Source organism: Nerophis ophidion, unplaced genomic scaffold, assembly GCF_033978795.1.
Source record: "Nerophis ophidion isolate RoL-2023_Sa unplaced genomic scaffold, RoL_Noph_v1.0 HiC_scaffold_115, whole genome shotgun sequence".
NCBI classification, from domain to species: Eukaryota; Metazoa; Chordata; class Actinopteri; order Syngnathiformes; family Syngnathidae; genus Nerophis; species Nerophis ophidion.
In genome coordinates, this window is record NW_026907037.1 from 90,851 (window position 1) to 99,709 (window position 8,859).

The 8,859-nt window shown below is 42.9% G+C and overlaps 1 long non-coding RNA gene across 1 annotated transcript; it reads right to left on the reverse strand.

The window, feature by feature from the left end:
- Positions 1 to 205: 205 nt before the first annotated feature.
- Positions 206 to 5,300, reverse strand: LOC133547468 (uncharacterized). Its single transcript, XR_009805504.1, has 3 exons — positions 4,483 to 5,300; positions 3,440 to 4,408; positions 206 to 1,439 (listed from the first exon to the last, which is right to left on the reverse strand). It is a non-coding gene; the product is annotated as an uncharacterized LOC133547468 (long non-coding RNA).
- Positions 5,301 to 8,859: the final 3,559 nt, after the last annotated feature.

Genomic DNA, 8,859 nt, shown 5'->3' on the forward strand with positions numbered 1-8,859 from the left:
AGGCTGGTAAGGTAGGGACTATGGACAAGTATCAACCTATCGCCCGGGCCAGCATGCTATCTAAAGTGCTGGAAAGTGAGCTAATATACAGAGTTGGGGATCTTATTTGCACCGCAGACATCCAATTTGGCTTGAAGAGCAAGTACAGCACTGACTTGTGTATTTATGCTTTAAAAGAAGCAGAAGAATAATACAGAGCGCAGGGTTCTACAATGTCGGTGGGGTTTATTGACGCATCTAAGGCATTTGACAGAGTCAACCATCTCCAACTCTTCAGCAATCTGAAGCACAGGGGTGTTGTGGGTATATTCTGGCATATTGCTACCACAGGCAGACCATGCAGGTCAAATGGGGGAGTAGTTTATCCTCTCTCTTTAGAGTTGGCAATGGGGTACGGCAGGGTGGGCTTCTATCACCAGGCAGAACAGAATGCATGATGGGGAACACCTTCATCAACCACTTGATGTACGCTGATGATTTGGCCATTATATCTCCCAGTAGTGCAGGGTTCCAGCAGCTTCTTAACATATGCTCACACTTTGGAGTCAGCCACAAAGAGTATGGTAATGATATGTAGGACCAAGGAGGATCAACATCCTCATTTCCAAGGTTTCTATTTGTCTGGTCAAACCCTGTCTGTGTGCAACAATGTCAAATACTTAGGCCGCATCATCAATGACAAGATGGAAGATGATGCTGACATGCTTAGACCGAGAAGAAAGCCAATATGCTGGTGAGAAAATGTCATTACTGCTCTGATAAGGCAAAGGTGTACTTGTTTAGAGCTTACTGCACCACTATGTACACAGCACCCCTCTGGGTGAGGTTCAAGAAAAAGAACTTGCACAAACTCCAGCTTGCATATAATGAGTGTCTCAGAATCCTGCTCAGAAAGGCCAGGGGTAGTAGTGCCAGCAAGCTTTTTTGTCATTTAGGGATAAACACCTTCCACGCCACCCTGAGAAAACTGATGTTTAAGTTTATATGTAGACTGCAGGGGCCTGAGAATGCTTTTATTATACAGACAACCAATTCTAGGTGTAGTTCTGTTAGGTACCAATCCTATATATGGAAACACTGGTATGTGTGCCTCATAATGCCAAGGTCCTGGGTTCGGATCTTTCTGTGTGGAGTTTGCATGTTCTCCCCGTGACTGCGTGGGTTCCCTCCGGGTACTGCGGCTTCCTCCCACCTCCAAAGACATGCACCTGGGGATAGGCCCCTCCCACCTCCAAGGACATGCACCTGGGGATAGGCCCCTCCCACCTCCGAAGACATGCACCTGGGGATAGGTTGATTGGCAACACTAAATGGGCCCTAGTGTGTGAATGTTGTCTGTCTATCTGTGTTGGCTCTGTGATGAGGTGGCGACTTGTCCAGGGTATACCCCGCCTTTCGCCCGAATGTAGCTGAGATAGGCTCCAGCACCCCTTGCGACCCTGAAAGGGACAAGTAGTAAAACATGGATGGATGGATGTTATCTGTGCCTTTAAAATAATGTGTAGAAGCGTCTTAATGTATATTTTTATTGCAGCTTAAATGTATGTTTTATTTTTTTACTGAATATGCACAAGCATCGATTTCAGTTTATTCTACAAATGGACTGGCATAGGTAACTCATTTTCACGGGTAGTTAAATTTGACAGAACAAGGACAACCATGGGGTTACAAGTAACATCATGTCATGGCTGACTTCAGTTTCCAATCATTTCTACAACTCTTATTTATTTGTGATGTAGTGATTGGAGCACATACTTGTTGCTCACTAAAAACATTCATGAAGTTTGCTTCTTTTATGAATTTATTATGGGTCTACTGTACATGTGAGCAAATGTGCTGGGCCAAAAGTGTACATACAGCAATGTTAATATTTGCTTACATGTCCCTTGGCAAGTTTCACTGCAAAAAGACGCTTTTGGTAGCCATCCACAAGCTTCTGCTTGAATTTTTGACCACTTCTCTTGACAAAATTGGTGCAAGTCAACTAAATGTGTTGGTTTTCTGACATAGACTTGCTTCTTCAGCATTGTCCACAAATTTAAGTCAGGACTTTGGGAAGACCATTCTAAAATCTTAATTCTAGCCTGATTTAGCCATTCCTTTACCACTTTTGAGGTGTGCTTGGGGTCATTGTCCTGTTGGAACACCCAACTGCGCCCGAGACCCAACCTCCCCCCTGATGATTTTAGCTTGTCCTGAAGAATTTGGAACTAATAATCCTTTTTCATTGTCCCATTTGAAGCACAATACTACCACCAGCATGTTTGACTGTAGGTATGGTGTTCCTGGGATTACAGGCCTCACCTTTTCTCTTCCAAACATATTGCTGGGTATTGTGGCCAAACAGCTCATTTTTTGTTTCATCTGACCACAGAACTTTACTCCAGAAAGTTTTACCCTTGTCCATGTGATATCAGATGAAACAAAAATGTAGCTGTTTGGCCACAACACCCAGCAATATGGTTGGAGGAAAAAAAGGTGAGGGCTTTAATCCCAGGAACACCATGCCCACCGTCATTGCTGTTTGTATACTAACATTGCTGTATTTATAATAATATTGCTGTATATATACTGCATATAACATTGCTGTATATATAATAATATTGCTGTATATATACTGCATATAACATTGCTGTATTTATACTTTTGGCCCAGCATATTTGGTCACATTTTCAGTAGAGCCATAATAAATTCATAAAAGAAGCAAAGTTCATTGTTTTTAGTGAGCAACAAGTATGTGCTCCAATCACTACATCACACAAAATAAGGGTTGTAGAAATGATTGCAAATGGCCATGACATGATGTTCTTTACAAGTGTATGTAAACTTTTGACCACGACTGTATTTACATCATCCTCACAAGACAATCAAACTTGTCATCCACAATATATTTAAGAATAATGTTTGTAATCAAATATAAAGTTAGTAAAGATGTGAGAGTAAGAAGTAAACAAAGCTGTTCTGTGTAACACAACTTGATGATGTTTCTTATAATAAACATCCAGTAGTTGATGTTGTCGCTCGTCCTCCTCTTTTCTTGGCCAAAGTTCCTCCTCGTACTTTGCTATCCTTCTTTGGCACATTTTCCCACAATCACAACACTTTACACTCACATTAGTTCCCTACTTAGCGATGTTTAAATAACTTCCTCGTCTCTTTGTTCGCAGCTAACAAGCTAAGCTAACTAGCCAGCTAAACTAGCTGCAAACTTTCTTAAAATAAGCTAGTAAACAAAGTGCGCTCAGACTGATGTATCCGGCTACAAACAATTATTAACCGTGTGTACTCTATGAAACAACATATATGTAAGAATACAGAAATATAATGCCCGCCTTTAGGCCTTCTCCGTCAGACGCCATCTTGCGTTATCACCCCATCGGTCCACGCATGCGCGTACCAGACGTCACTTCCGTTAACTTGTTTTGCCACACTTACTTACCATGCTTCTTTAGTCCTTCCATCGATCCATTTTCTACCGCTTATTCCCCTTTTGGTGGTCGCGTTCTTTGGTGTCATCTGTACTTCAATAACAATGTCATCATAAACCATTACATACAAAACAAACATTAAAAAATACGTTGTTCTTTATGAAATCGCACACCTTAAAGATGTATCTAGCAGCCTTAAATGGAAAACAAAACGATTTTTTTTTTTACTATTTTATAATAATTCATTTATTTCTGAAAAGGTAAAATATATTTTTTGTTAGGTTTCAGTAAGTATTTGGTTTAAAAAATATCATCATTTAAAAAATAAATGATGCGATGGGAGTTAGTGGCGCCCCCGTGCGTCATTCATTGCAATGACAAAAGTGGTTAAAATTGTGGCGATACACCTTGTCCATCCATTTCCTACCGCTTATTCCCTTTTTTTAATTCCCTCTGAACACCAGGTTGACTGATGGAGGCCAGGTTGATTGACAATTGAAAGGGTGAAACTGTAGGACACAAACATTGTAAATGCATGAATTAAATGAACTTAATAATGTCATATCACAGACCACAGATTATTAAGTATTCCATGTGACTTAAATCTAAGTTTAACTTTGTCACACACCACTGTATGTATTGTTATAATGACTAAATACCAGTGACAGATGAGATGTCTACTATTTACCGGTGAATTCTATAAGTAACAGTACAACAAACGTCCACTAGATGGAGGCAGATGACAACAAATGAAAGTTAGCTGGCATGGACAAGTGATGTAATCAGAGATCGTCTAACATCATAAAAAACACACATTTCACAGCTAAATATGATTCATTGTGTACTATAAACATTAAAGATAGGTACATACGAAGAGCATGAGATGTAATAGTTGGTCAAATCCCCTCAGGTGACTAGAGGGCGCCTTGTTAGACACTGACTCCAAACCCGGGTTGGCCAAACTCTCTCTCCACACGACTCTGGAAAGGAGCACACATCAGTGACCTCTAGAGGACTACGCCAGTAAATACACAACATTGCTACTATGTCTTACATTGTTGTATTCATATATGTTTATTCATCCATCCATCCGTCTTCTTCCGCTTATCTGAGGTCGGGTCGCGGGGGCAGCAGCCTAAGCAGGGAAACCCACACTTCGCTCTCCCCAGCCACTTCGTCCAGCTCCTGGATCCCGAGGCGTTCCCAAGGTGTCTTGGGTCTTCCTGGTGGCCTCCTACCGGTCAGACGTGTCCTAAACACCTCCCTATGCGTTCAGGTGGCATCCTGACCAGATGCCCTAACCACCCCTATCTGACTCCTCCATATGTTTATATTAATATATGTTTATATTGTTCACAAAATGAAAGTCTAAAATCATTTAATGATTTTGAAAACGTTCCTTGAATTTACTGGGTGGTGTGATCAATACCAACATGTACAGTAACGCCCACAAACACTTGCACTTTGTCAGCAAAGTTCTTGTAAAAAAGAAAAGAAGAATGTTTCCGAGCTAATGTCCCGCCTATCCTCCCCCGAGCCACTCACGACTTCATCTGGGACACAAAGGACAAGACAAAAAGTGAAAGACAGCTTTAAGGACTTCAACACAAAATGTGTGCATCCTTTCTAACGGCCACTGGGGGGCAGTAGAGGTAACTATTCCAGCAAGGTTTTCCAAAGTGTTTTACAAGGTCTGACTCCAATTGCCTACCTGGTCTGTGTGACTACACTCTGGCAACCCATGTTGTCTGATATAGTCCTCAAACATACATTTTGCTACTGTAAAGACACGCTGGAAAAGGTTGACATAGCGTGTAAAGTAGTCTTTAAACCACATGTACACACCTGTTGTCCTGAGATGTAACAGGTAACTCAGTAATATTCATAGCAGCAGATCTTCCATCCATCCATTTTCTACCGCTTATTCCCTTTCGGGGTCGCGGGGGGCGCCGGCGCCTATCTCAGCTACAATCGGGCGGAAGGCGGGCTACACCCTGGACAAGTCGCCACCTCATTGCAGGGCCAACACAGACAGACAGACAACATTCACACTCACATTCACACACTAGGGACCATTTAGTGTTGCCAATCAACCTATCCCCAGGTGCATGTCTTTGGAAGTGGGAGGAAGCCGGAGTACCCGGAGGGAACCCACGCATTCACGGGGAGAACATGCAAACTCCACACAGAAAGATCCCGAGCCTGGATTTGAACCCAGGACAGTAGCAGATCTTATCATGTAGAAATGTACCATCCTTATCTTTCATGATGGTCCCTGCTCTTAAAGGCCTACTGAAATGAGATGTTCTTATTTAAAGGGGGATAGCAGGTCCATTCTATGTGTCATACTTCATCATTGCGCCATATTGCCATATTTTTGCTGAAAGGATTTAGTAGAGAACATCCACGATAAAGTTTGCAACTATTGGTCGCTAATAAAAAAGCCTTGCCTGTACCGGAAGTAGCAGACGATGTGCGCGTGACGTCACGGGTTGTGGAGCTCCTCACATCTGAACATTGTTTACAATCATGGCCACCAGCAGCTAGAGTGATTCAGACCGAGAAAGCGACGATTTCCCCATTAATTTGAGCGAGGATGAAAGATTTGTGGATGAGGAAAGTTAGAGTGAAGGACTAGGAAAAAAAAGAAAAAAAAGGCGACGGCAGTGGGAGCGGTTCAGATGTTATTAGACACATTTACTAGGATAATTCTGGAAAATCCCTTATCTGCTTATTGTGTTACTGTTAGAAAAATTGTGTGTAAATTATCAAAATCTTTCAGCTCTCTGAGATTCCGCTGAGCAGTTGAGAGCGTTACTAGTGTTTTAGTGAGATTATATGGTACCTGAAAGTTGGAGGGGTGTGGCCACGGGTGTGGTGACCGCCAGTGTCTCTGAGGGAAGCCACGTTTCCCGACAAGGCGAAGCGAAGGCAGCCGTTAGGGCCAGGCTGAGCTTTTTTTCCCCCTCCTCCACGGTGGAAGCATCCCACGTTCGGGGGCGGCCGGTCGGAGGAGGCAAGAGAGTCCGCAGCTGCCTCTTTGACAGGTGCAGGAGGAACGACGCATGCTCTCCGCTCATGTCTACAGTAAGAGCCAACTTATTACCACAATTTTCTCACCGAAACCTGCCGTTTGACATGTGTTAGGGAACCGTGTTCGCTTGACCGCTCTGTTCCATAGTAAAGCTTTACCGTCATCTTTCGGGAAAGTAAACAAGGAAACACCGGCTGTGTTTGTCTTGCTAAAGGCAGCCGCAATACACCGCTTCCCACCTACATCTTTCTTCTTTGACGTCTCCATATATATTATGGAGACGTCCATAATATTTTATTAGAGCGTATCAAAATACGAATTGGTATGTCAGACTCAGCCCTGTCATGGTTTAACTCTTATCTTACTGATAGGATGCAGTGCGTCTCCTATAACAGTGTGACCTCGGACTATGTTAAGGTAACGTGTGGAGTTCCCCAGGGTTCGGTCCTTGGCCCTGCACTCTTCAGCATCTACATGCTGCCGCTAGGTGACGTCATACGCAAATACGGTGTTAGCTTTCACTGTTATGCTGATGACACCCAACTCTACATGCCCCTAAAGCTGACCAACACGCCGGATTGTAGTCAGCTGGAGGCGTGTCTTAATGAAATTAAACAATGGATGTCCGCTAACTTTTTGCAACTCAACGCCAAAAAAACGGAAATGCTGATTATCGGTCCTGCTAGACACCGACCTCTATTTAATAATACAACTTTAACATTTGACAACCAAATAATAAAACAAGGTGACTCTGTAAAAAATCTGGGTATTATCTTCGACCCAACTCTCTCCTTTGAGGCACACATTAAAAGCGTTACTCAAACGGCCTTCTTTCATCTCCGTAATATCGCTAAAATTCGCTCCATTTTGTCCACTAAAGACGCCGAGATCATTATCCATGCGTTTTGTTACGTCTCGTCTCGATTACTGTAACGTATTATTTTCGGGTCTCCCCATGTCTAGCAATAAAAGATTACAGTTGGTACAAAATGCGGCTGCTAGACTTTTGACAAGAACAAGAAAGTTTGATCATATTACGCCTGTACTGTATATACCTTTTATATACATATATACATACATATATACCTATACTGTATATACCTTTATATACATATATACATACATATATACCTATACTGTATATACCTTTATATACATATATACATACATATATACCTATACTGGCTCACCTGCACTGGCTTCCTGTGCACTTAAGATGTGACTTTAAGGTTTTACTACTTACGTATAAAATACTACACGGTCTAGCTCCAGCCTATCTTGCCGATTGTATTGTACCGTACGTCCTTGCAAGAAATCTGCGTTCAAAAGACTCCGGCTTATTAGTGATTCCTAGAGCTCAAAAAAAGTCTGCGGGCTATAGAGCGTTTTCCGTTCGGGCTCCAGTACTCTGGAATGCCCTCCCGGTAACAGTTCGAGATGCTACCTTAGTAGAAGCATTTAAGTCTCATCTTAAAACTCATCTGTATACTCTAGCCTTTAAATAGACCTCCTTTTTAGACCAGTTGATCTGCCGCTTCTTTTCTTTCTCCTATGTCCCCCCCTCCCTTGTGGAGGGGGTCCGGTCCGATGACCATGGATGAAGTACTGACTGTCCAGAGTCGAGACCCAGGATGGACCGCTCGTCGGGACCCAGGATGGACCGCTCGCCTGTATCGGTTGGGGACATCTCTACGCTGCTGATCCGCTTGAGATGGTTTCCTGTGGACGGGACTCTCACTGCTGTCTTGGAGCCACTATGGATTGAACTTTCACAGTATCATGTTAGACCCGCTCGACATCCATTGCTTTCGGTCCCCTAGAGGGGGGGGGTTGCCCACATCTGAGGTCCTCTCCAAGGTTTCTCATAGTCAGCATTGTCACTGGCGTCCCACTGGATGTGAATTCTCCCTGCCCACTGGGTGTGAGTTTTCCTTGCCCTTTTGTGGGTTCTTCCGAGGATGTTGTAGTCGTAATGATTTGTGCAGTCCTTTGAGACATTTGTGATTTGGGGCTATATAAATAAACATTGATTGATTGATTGAGTTGAAAAAATTGCAAAAGATTCAGCAACACAGATGTCCAGAATACTGTGTAATTATGCGATTAAAGCAGACGACTTATAGCTGGGATCAGGGCTGGAACAAAATGTCCGCTACAATCCGTGACGTCACGCGCACGCCTCATCATACGCGCCATCATACCGCAACGTTTTCAACAGGATACTTCACGGGAAATTTAAAATTGCAATTTATTAAACTAAAGCGTCCGTATTGGCATGTGTTGCAATGTTAATATTTCATCATTGATATATAAACTATCAGACTGTGTGGTGGCTAGTAGTGGCTTTCAGTAGGCCTTTAAGCAGCTTGAAACAAGCGTCCAGTCAATGTTTGGCTT